The sequence below is a fragment of the Staurois parvus genome, unplaced genomic scaffold (assembly GCF_062004578.1).
Source record: "Staurois parvus isolate SC_StPar_1 unplaced genomic scaffold, SC_StPar_1.0 ptg000154l, whole genome shotgun sequence".
In the NCBI taxonomy this organism is placed as follows: Eukaryota; Metazoa; Chordata; class Amphibia; order Anura; family Ranidae; genus Staurois; species Staurois parvus.
Window position 1 is genome coordinate 24,977,796 of NW_028317950.1, and position 11,588 is coordinate 24,989,383.

Sequence of the window (11,588 nt, forward strand, 5' to 3'; positions counted from 1 at the left end):
GCAGGACCAGTATCTGCTCCTTTGTGCAAGGAGGAACAGGATGAGCACTGCCAGAGCCCTACAAAATGAAATCCAGCAGGCCACTGGTGTGAATGTCTCTGCCCAAACAATCAGAAACAGACTTCATGAGGGTGGCCTGGGTGCCCAACATCCTCTAGTGGGCTCTGTGCTCACTGCCCGGCACCACAGAGCTCGATTGGCATTTGCCACTGAACACCAGAATTGGAAGGTCAGTCACTGGCGCCCTGTGCTTTTCACAGATGAGAGCAGGTTCACCCTGAGCACATGTAAAAAACGTGGTATTGGTAGTCTTAGTATTTATAGTACAGGATGTATGGGATACTGGCAGTACTGGGTATGTGTGAGAACAGGATACAGAGAATATTTGCAGCATTTGGTAAGTATTATACTGGTATATATACAATATCTGCAGTATTGGGGAATGTAGAATACTAGGATATACAGATTATTACAGTAACAGGGGTGGACTGACAACTCATGGGGCCTCCGGGCAATAGGGGATCATGGGGCCCCTGTGTCCTTGCCCACACTCAAAAAAGCCTATAAAAAGGTAACAGGGGCATTTCATGGGGCCCCCTACTGACCCCAGGCCCTCGGGCAGTGCCCGAGTGCTCGAATGGTTAGTCCGCCCCTGTACAGTAATATATATATGACACCAGGATGTTTGGAATGTTGGTATGATTGGATAATATATTAGGATATTAAGATTATTTACAGAATTGGATATGAGGGGTTGGACATTATATAATAATGTATGGAATATTTGCAGGGCTGGATAAGATATCAGGATGTACAGAATATGTACAGAATCAAATATGTATAATCTCCGGATATATAGAATATGTAGATTTGGTTATGGATGATGTCTATGTATAGGTATTGGTATAGATGATATTATATGTACAGATTGTAGTATGTATGACATCAGGATTTATGGAACATTGGCAGTGTTGGCCATGATATGACACATTTGCAGTATTGGGTATACATGGCATACACAGTGATCAGTATTGGGGTATACGTGGCACACACAGTGATCAGTATTAGGATATGCATGGCATACATACTGATCAATATAGAGGTATACATGGCATACATACTGATCAGTACTGAGGTATACATAGCACACAGAGTGATTGGTGTTAAGAGTATACATGGCACACACAGAGATCAGTATTGGGCTATAAATGGCACACGCATAGATCAGTACTGGGGTATACATGGCACATAAGATGATAAGAATTGGGGTATACATTCTGATCAGTATTGGACTATACATGGTATAGATACTATTCAGTATTGCGGTATACATGGTATATACAGGGATCAGTATTGGGGTATACATGGTATATATGGGGATCAGTATTTGTGGTATACATGGTATCTACAGGGATCAGTATTGCGGTATACATGGTATATAAAGGGATCAGTATTGCGGTATACATGGTATATACAGGGATCAGTATTGCGGTATACATGGTATATACAGGGATCAGTATTGTGGTATACATGGTATATACAGAGATCAGTATTGCGGTATACATGGTATGTACAGGGATCAGTATTTGCGGTATACATGGTATATACAGGGATCAGTATTAGGGAATACATGGTATATACAGGGATCAGTATTTGCGGTATACATGGTATATACAGGGATCGGTATTGGGGTATACATGGTATATACAGGGATCAGTATTTGCGGTATACATGGTATATACAGGGATCAGTATTTGCGGTATACAGTGATCAGCATTGGGGTATACATGGTAGGGACAGGGGCGGACTGACCATTGGAGCACTCGGGCACTGCCCGAGGCCTGGGGTCAGTAGGGGGCCCCATGAAATGCCCCTGGTTCCTTTCTTATAGGCTTTTTTGAGTGTGGGCAAGGACACAGGGACCCCATGATCCCCTATTGCCCGGGGGCCCCATGAGTTGTCAGTCAGCCCCTGTACAGGGATCAGTATTTGGGTATACATGATATATACAGGGATCCGTATTGGGGTATACATGGTATATAAAGGGATCAGTATTGGGGTATACATGGTATATACAGGGATCAGTATTGGGGTATACATGGTATATACAGGGATCAGTATTAGGGTATACATGGTATATACAGGGATCAGTATTGGGGTATACATGGTATATACAGGGATCAGTATTGGGGTATACATGGTATATACAGGGATCAGTATTTGCGGTATACATGGTATATACAGGGATCAGTATTGGGGTATACATGGTATCTACAGGGATCAGTATTTGTGGTATACATGGTATATACGGGGATCAGTATTGGGGTATACACGGTATATACGGGGACCAGTATTGGGGTATACACGGTATATACGGGGATCAGTATTGAGGTATACACGGTATATACGGGGATCAGTATTGGGGTATACACGGTATATACGGGGATCAGTATTGGGGTATACACGGTATATACGGGGATCAGTATTGGGGTATACACAGTATATACGGGGATCAGTATTGGGGTATACACGGTATATACGGGGATCAGTATTGGGGTATATACGGGGATCAGTATTTGGGTATACATGGTATATACAGGGATCAGTATTGCGGTATACATGGTATATACAGGGATCAGTATTTGCGGTATACATGGTATATACAGGGATCAGTATTAGGGTATACATGGTATATACAGGGATCGGTATTTGCGGTATACATGGTATATACAGGGATCGGTATTTGCGGTATACATGGTATATACAGGGATCGGTATTTGCGGTATACATGGTATATACAGGGATCGGTATTGGGGTATACATGGTATATACAGGGATCAGTATTGGGGTATACATAGTAAATACAGGGATCAGTATTTGCGGTATACATGGTATAGACAGGGATCAGTATTTGCGGTATACAGGGATCAGCATTGGGGTATACATGGTAGGGACAGGGGCGGACTGACCATTTGAGCACTCGGGCACTGCCCGAGGCCTGGGGTCAGTAGGGGGCCCCATGAAATGCCCCTGGTTCCTTTCTTATAGGCTTTTTTGAGTGTGGGCAAGGACACAGGGGCCCCTATTGCCCGGGGGCCCCATGAGTTGTCAGTCAGCCCCTGTACAGGGATCAGTATTTGGGTATACATGATATATACAGGGATCCGTATTTGCGGTATACATGGTATATACAGGGATCAGTATTGGGGTATACATGGTATATACAGGGATCAGTATTGGGGTATACATGGTATATACAGGGATCAGTATTAGGGTATACATGGTATATACAGGGATCAGTATTGGGGTATACATGGTATATACAGGGATCAGTATTGGGGTATACATGGTATATACGGGGATCAGTATTGGGGTATACATGGTATATACAGGGATCAGTATTGGGGTATACATGGTATCTACAGGGATCAGTATTTGTGGTATACATGGTATATACGGGGATCAGTATTGGGGTATACACGGTATATACGGGGATCAGTATTGGGGTATATACGGGGACCAGTATTGGGGTATACACGGTATATACGGCGATCAGTATTGAGGTATACACGGTATATACGGGGATCAGTATTGGGGTATACACGGTATATACGGGGATCAGTATTGGGGTATACACGGTATATACGGGGATCAGTGTTGGGGTATACACGGTATATACGGGGATCAGTATTGGGGTATACACGGTATATACGGGGATCAGTATTGGGGTATATACGGGGATCAGTATTTGGGTATACATGGTATATACAGGGATCAGTATTGGGGTATACATGGTATATACAGGGATCAGTATTGAGGTATACATGGTATATACAGGGATCAGTATTAGGGTATACATGGTATATACAGGGATCAGTATTGGGGTATACATGGTATATACAGGGATCCGTATTGGGGTATACATGGTATATACAGGGATCAGTATTGGGGTATACACAGTATATACGGGGATCAGTATTGGGGTATACACGGTATATACGGGGATCAGTATTGGGGTATATACGGGGATCAGTATTTGGGTATACATGGTATATACAGGGATCAGTATTGCGGTATACATGGTATATACAGGGATCAGTATTTGCGGTATACATGGTATATACAGGGATCAGTATTAGGGTATACATGGTATATGCAGGGATCGGTATTTGCGGTATACATGGTATATAGAGGGATCGGTATTGGGGTATACATGGTATATACAGGGATCAGTATTGGGGTATACATAGTATATACAGGGATCAGTATTTGCGGTATACATGGTATAGACAGGGATCAGTATTTGCGGTATACAGGGATCAGCATTGGGGTATACATGGTAGGGACAGGGGCGGACTGACCATTTGAGCACTCGGGCACTGCCCGAGGCCTGGGGTCAGTAGGGGGCCCCATGAAATGCCCCTGGTTCCTTTCTTATAGGCTTTTTTGAGTGTGGGCAAGGACACAGGGGCCCCTATTGCCCGGGGGCCCCATGAGTTGTCAGTCAGCCCCTGTACAGGGATCAGTATTTGGGTATACATGATATATACAGGGATCCGTATTTGCGGTATACATGGTATATACAGGGATCAGAATTGGGGTATACATGGTATATACAGGGATCAGTATTGGGGTATACATGGTATATACAGGGATCAGTATTGAGGTATACATGGTATATACAGGGATCAGTATTAGGGTATACATGGTATATACAGGGATCAGTATTGGGGTATACATGGTATATACGGGGATCAGTATTGGGGTATACATGGTATATACGGGGATCAGTATTTGCGGTATACATGGTATATACGGGGATCAGTATTGGGGTATACATGGTATATACAGGGATCAGTATTGGGGTATACATGGTATCTACAGGGATCAGTATTTGTGGTATACATGGTATATACAGGGATCAGTATTGGGGTATACACGGTATATACGGGGATCAGTATTGGGGTATACACGGTATATACTGGGATCAGTATTGGGGTATACACGGTATATACGGGGATCAGTATTGGGGTATACACGGTATATACGGGGATCAGTATTGGGGTATACACGGTATATACGGGGATCAGTATTGGGGTATATACGGGGATCAGTATTTGGGTATACATGGTATATACAGGGATCAGTATTGGGGTAAACATGGTATATACAGGGATCAGTATTGGGGTATACATGGTATATACAGGGATCAGTATTGGGGTATACATGGTATATACTGGGATCAGTATTGGGGTATACATTGTATATACAGGGATCAGTATTGGGGTATACATTGTATATACAGGGATCAGTATTGGGGTATACATTGTATATACAGGGATCAGTATTGGGGTATACATGGTATATACAGGGATCAGTATTGGGGTATACATGGTATATACAGGGATCAGTATTGGGGTATACATGGTATATACAGGGATCAGTATTGGGGTATACATTGTATATACAGGGATCAGTATTTGCGGTATACATGGTATATACAGGGATCAGTATTTGCGGTATACATGGTATATACAGGGATCAGTATTTGCGGTATACATGGTATATACAGGGATCAGTATTGGGGTATACATTGTATATACAGGGATCAGTATTTGCGGTATACATTGTATATACAGGGATCAGTATTGCGGTATACATGGTATATACAGGGATCAGTATTTGCGGTATACATGGTATATGCAGGGATCAGTATTTGCGGTATACATGGTATATGCAGGGATCAGTATTGGGGTATACATGGTATATACAGGGATCAGTATTTGCGGTATACATGGTATATACAGGGATCAGTATTGCGGTATACATGGTATATACAGGGATCAGTATTTGCGGTATACATGGTATATACAGGGATCAGTATTGGGGTATACATGGTATATACAGGGATCAGTATTTGCGGTATACATGGTATATACAGGGATCAGTATTGGGGTATACATGGTATATACAGGGATCAGTATTGGGGTATACATGGTATATACAGGGATCAGTATTTGCGGTATACATGGTATATACAGGGATCAGTATTTGCGGTATACATGGTATATACAGGGATCAGTATTGGGGTATACATGGTATATACAGGGATCAGTATTTGCGGTATACATGGTATATACAGGGATCAGTATTGGGGTATACATGGTATATACAGGGATCAGTATTGGGGTATACATGGTATATACAGGGATCAGTATTTGCGGTATACATGGTATATACAGGGATCAGTATTGGGGTATACATGGTATATACAGGGATCAGTATTGGGGTATACATGGTATATACAGGGATCAGTATTTGCGGTATACATGGTATATACAGGGATCAGTATTGGGGTATACATGGTATATACAGGGATCAGTATTGGGGTATACATAGTATATACAGGGATCAGTATTTGCGGTATACATGGTATAGACAGGGATCAGTATTTGCGGTATACAGGGATCAGCATTGGGGTATACATGGTAGGGACAGGGGCGGACTGACCATTTGAGCACTCGGGCACTGCCCGAGGCCTGGGGTCAGTAGGGGGCCCCATGAAATGCCCCTGGTTCCTTTCTTATAGGCTTTTTTGAGTGTGGGCAAGGACACAGGGGCCCCTATTGCCCGGGGGCCCCATGAGTTGTCAGTCAGCCCCTGTACAGGGATCAGTATTTGGGTATACATGATATATACAGGGATCCGTATTTGCGGTATACATGGTATATACAGGGATCAGAATTGGGGTATACATGGTATATACAGGGATCAGTATTGGGGTATACATGGTATATACAGGGATCAGTATTGAGGTATACATGGTATATACAGGGATCAGTATTAGGGTATACATGGTATATACAGGGATCAGTATTGGGGTATACATGGTATATACGGGGATCAGTATTGGGGTATACATGGTATATACGGGGATCAGTATTTGCGGTATACATGGTATATACGGGGATCAGTATTGGGGTATACATGGTATATACAGGGATCAGTATTGGGGTATACATGGTATCTACAGGGATCAGTATTTGTGGTATACATGGTATATACAGGGATCAGTATTGGGGTATACACGGTATATACGGGGATCAGTATTGGGGTATACACGGTATATACTGGGATCAGTATTGGGGTATACACGGTATATACGGGGATCAGTATTGGGGTATACACGGTATATACGGGGATCAGTATTGGGGTATATACGGGGATCAGTATTTGGGTATACATGGTATATACAGGGATCAGTATTGGGGTAAACATGGTATATACAGGGATCAGTATTGGGGTATACATGGTATATACAGGGATCAGTATTTGCGGTATACATGGTATATACAGGGATCAGTATTGGGGTATACATGGTATATATAGGGATCAGTATTGGGGTATACATGGTATATACTGGGATCAGTATTGGGGTATACATGGTATATACAGGGATCAGTATTGGGGTATACATGGTATATACAGGGATCAGTATTGGGGTATACATGGTATATACTGGGATCAGTATTGGGGTATACATTGTATATACAGGGATCAGTATTGGGGTATACATTGTATATACAGGGATCAGTATGGTGGTATACATTGTATATACAGGGATCAGTATTGGGGTATACATGGTATATACAGGGATCAGTATTGGGGTATACATGGTATATACAGGGATCAGTATTGGGGTATACATGGTATATACAGGGATCAGTATTGGGGTATACATGGTATATACAGGGATCAGTATTTGCGGTATACATGGTATATACAGGGATCAGTATTGGGGTATACATGGTATATACAGGGATCAGTATTTGCGGTATACATGGTATATACAGGGATCAGTATTGGGGTATACATTGTATATACAGGGATCAGTATTTGCGGTATACATTGTATATACAGGGATCAGTATTGCGGTATACATGGTATATACAGGGATCAGTATTTGCGGTATACATGGTATATGCAGGGATCAGTATTTGCGGTATACATGGTATATACAGGGATCAGTATTGCGGTATACATGGTATATACAGGGATCAGTATTTGCGGTATACATGGTATATACAGGGATCAGTATTGGGGTATACATGGTATATACAGGGATCAGTATTTGCGGTATACATGGTATATACAGGGATCAGTATTGGGGTATACATGGTATATACAGGGATCAGTATTGGGGTATACATGGTATATACAGGGATCAGTATTTGCGGTATACATGGTATATACAGGGATCAGTATTGGGGTATACATGGTATATACAGCGATCAGTATTGGGGTATACATGGTATATACAGGGATCAGTATTTGCGGTATACATGGTATATACAGGGATCAGTATTTGCGGTATACATGGTATATACAGGGATCAGTATTTGCGGTATACATGGTATATACAGGGATCAGTATTGGGGTATACATGGTATATACAGGGATCAGTATTTGCGGTATACATGGTATATACAGGGATCAGTATTGGGGTATACATGGTATATACAGGGATCAGTATTGGGGTATACATGGTATATACAGGGATCAGTATTTGCGGTATACATGGTATATACAGGGATCAGTATTGGGGTATACATGGTATATACAGGGATCAGTATTGGGGTATACATGGTATATACAGGGATCAGTATTTGCGGTATACATGGTATATACAGGGATCAGTATTTGCGGTATACATGGTATATACAGGGATCAGTATTGGGGTATACATGGTATATACAGGGATCAGTATTGGGGTATACATGGTATATACAGGGATCTGCAGCGCTGTGTACAGAGATACAGGCGAAGCCTCATCAGGTCCGTGGAGAAGCAGACACGGTGCTGCAATGCTGGGCATACACAGGGAGCGGGCAGAGTCAGCGCTGGATACAAAGATATAGACACAGTGATGGGAGGTAGGGTTGGATAGAGCTATGGCAGAAGGGCCCCTGGCACTCACCTCCTCGGGGCCCCGGCTCCTGGCTCCAGCAGACATTTAATTCTCCAGGCTGAACATGGCACTTCCCACACATTACACAGCCCGGACTTCAGGAAGCGTCAGGTGCAGCGCCGAGCGACAGTGAGGCAAACCAATCGGCTTCCAGCTACATCCTTGCGCGGCAAATCAGCAGCCAGACAGCCAGGCGGGAGGCGGGACTATGCAGATAGCAGTGTCTGGAGCAGTGCGCAGGTGCTCGTTCTCGCTCAGTGCGGTGACAGGAGGGGTGCGGGGGGCGCTGTGCAACACACAATGATAAGGATACAGTGTGACCAGAACATGAGGAGGGGGATGTGTCCCTGACCATCATATAAGGGGGATATAACGTGAACTGAACACGGACAGAGATATATTATGAACTGAGCAAGAGGAAGAATAGAGTGTGACCAGAATTGGGGGCATACAAGTGACCAGAACATGGGAGGGGGGATTATGCCACTGACCAGAACATGGAGAAGGATATGTCACTAGAACCTAGGTATATAATGGGGCAGAACATACAGTGTGACCAGAAAATAGGGAGGATAAGGGTACAATGTGAACAATACATTGTCACTAGAACATGAAAATGGATAGTGTCACCAGAACGTGAGGAGGGGACAATGTGACCAGAACATGAGAGGATTCGATGCAACTAGAACATGAGGAGGGGACAATGTGACCAGATACATGAGGGGATTCAATGTACCTAGAACGTGATGAGGGGAAATTGTGATCAGATACATGAGGGGAATCAATGTACCTAGAACATGAGGAGGGGGCAATGTGACCAGAACATGACAGGATTCGATGTACCTAGAACATGAGGAGGGGACAATGTGGCCAGATACATGAAGGGATTCAATGTACCTAGAACGTGAGGAGAGGACAATGTGACCAGAACATGAGGGGATTCAATGTAACCAGAACATTAGGAGGGGACAATGTGAGCAGAACATGAGGGGATTCAATGTAACCAGAACATTAGGAGGGGACAATGTGAGCAGAACATGAGGGGATTCAATGTAACCAGAACATGAGGGGGACAATGTGACCAGAACATGACAGGATTCAATGTAACCAGAACATTAGGAGGGGACAATGTGACCAGATACATGAGGGGATTCAATGTAACCAAAACATTAGCAGGGGGCAATGTGACCAGAACATGAGGGGATTCAATGTAACTAGAACATGAGGGGGACAATGTGACCAGAAAATGAGGGGATTCAATGTAACTAGAACATGAGGGGGACAATGTGACCAGAAAATGAGGGGATTCAATGTAACCAGAACATTAGGAGGGGACAATGTGACCAGAACATGAGGGGATTCAATGTAACCAGAACATGAGGGGAACAATGTGACCAGAACATGACAGGATTCAATGTAACCAGAACATTAGGAGGGGGCAATGTGACCAGATACATGAGGGGATTCAATGTAACCAGAATATTAGGAGGGGGCAATGTGACCAGAACATGAGGGGATTCAATGTAACTAGAACATGAGGGGGACAATGTGACCAGAAAATGAGGGGATTCAATGTAACCAAAACATTAGGAGGAGACAATGTGACCAGAACATGAGGGGATTCAATGTAACCAGAACATGAGGAGGGGACAATGTGGCCAGATACATGAAGGGATTCAATGTACCTAGAATGTGAGAAGAGGACAATGTGACCAGAACATGACAGGATTCAATGTACCTAGAACATGAGGAGGGGACAATGTGACCAGATACATGAGGGGATTTAACAGACCCCAGATCTCTCCATAAAGAAGACCTGTCACAGCCCATGCTATTACAAGGGATGTTGTTAATAGCAATAAAGTTGATAAAAAGTACAGGTACAGTATTAAAAATATTTTCAAGAAAAAAAAATTAAATTAAAAAAAAATGTTTAAAGCACCCCCTTTACCTCATGCTCACATAGTTACATAGTTAGTTTGGTTGAAAAAAGACACAAGTCCATCTAGTTCAACCAATACAAGGGGAAAATTATACAATCCTATATACACAATACTACACCCACAGCTGATCCAGAGGAAGGCAAAATAAACCAAGAAAGCATGATCCAATTTGCTTCAGTAGGGGAAAAAAATCCTTCCTGATCCCCTAGAGACAATTGGATATTCCCTGGATCAACCTTACCTATAAATGTTAGTATCCAAATATATTATGTGCATGTAGGAAAGAATCCAGGCCTTTTTTAACCACCTCCCGCCCGCCATATAGTAAAATGATAGATGCAAGGTGGTTCTCTCGTTCTGGGAGGACGTTGTATGACATTCTTACATTCTAACCGCGCATGCGCGGCTCCAGAAGCGATCGGTGGTGGGCTGTGTCCCTCGGACACAGCGGATCACCGATCAATGGAAAGAGCCGAAGATGTCAGCTTGGTCATGTGATCAGCTGTGTCCAATCACAGCTGATTGCATGTAAATAGGAAAATGCCGGTTATCGGCATTTCTCTCCTCACGAGATGTCACGCTGACAGCTCGAGAGGAGAGCTGGTAATTGACATCCCTCAGAGGGGACATATACACTGGTCATCAGGGCACTGATGAACAGTGTGCCCTGATGATCT

The 11,588-nt window shown here is 43.1% G+C and overlaps 1 protein-coding gene across 7 annotated transcripts in view; it reads right to left on the minus strand.

Moving 5' to 3' along the window:
* RALGPS1 (Ral GEF with PH domain and SH3 binding motif 1) overlaps positions 1-9,091 on the minus strand; it is a 577,572-nt gene extending 568,481 nt beyond the window's left edge. For 6 of the 7 annotated variants that reach the window (XM_089675289.1, XM_089675287.1, XM_089675288.1 and 3 more), the window contains exon 1: positions 8,978-9,091. The gene's annotated coding sequence lies outside the window, so the exon portion shown is untranslated. The remainder of the gene's footprint in view (positions 1-8,977) is intronic. The other variant, XM_089675284.1, reaches the window with a different exon arrangement.
* Positions 9,092-11,588: the final 2,497 nt, after the last annotated feature.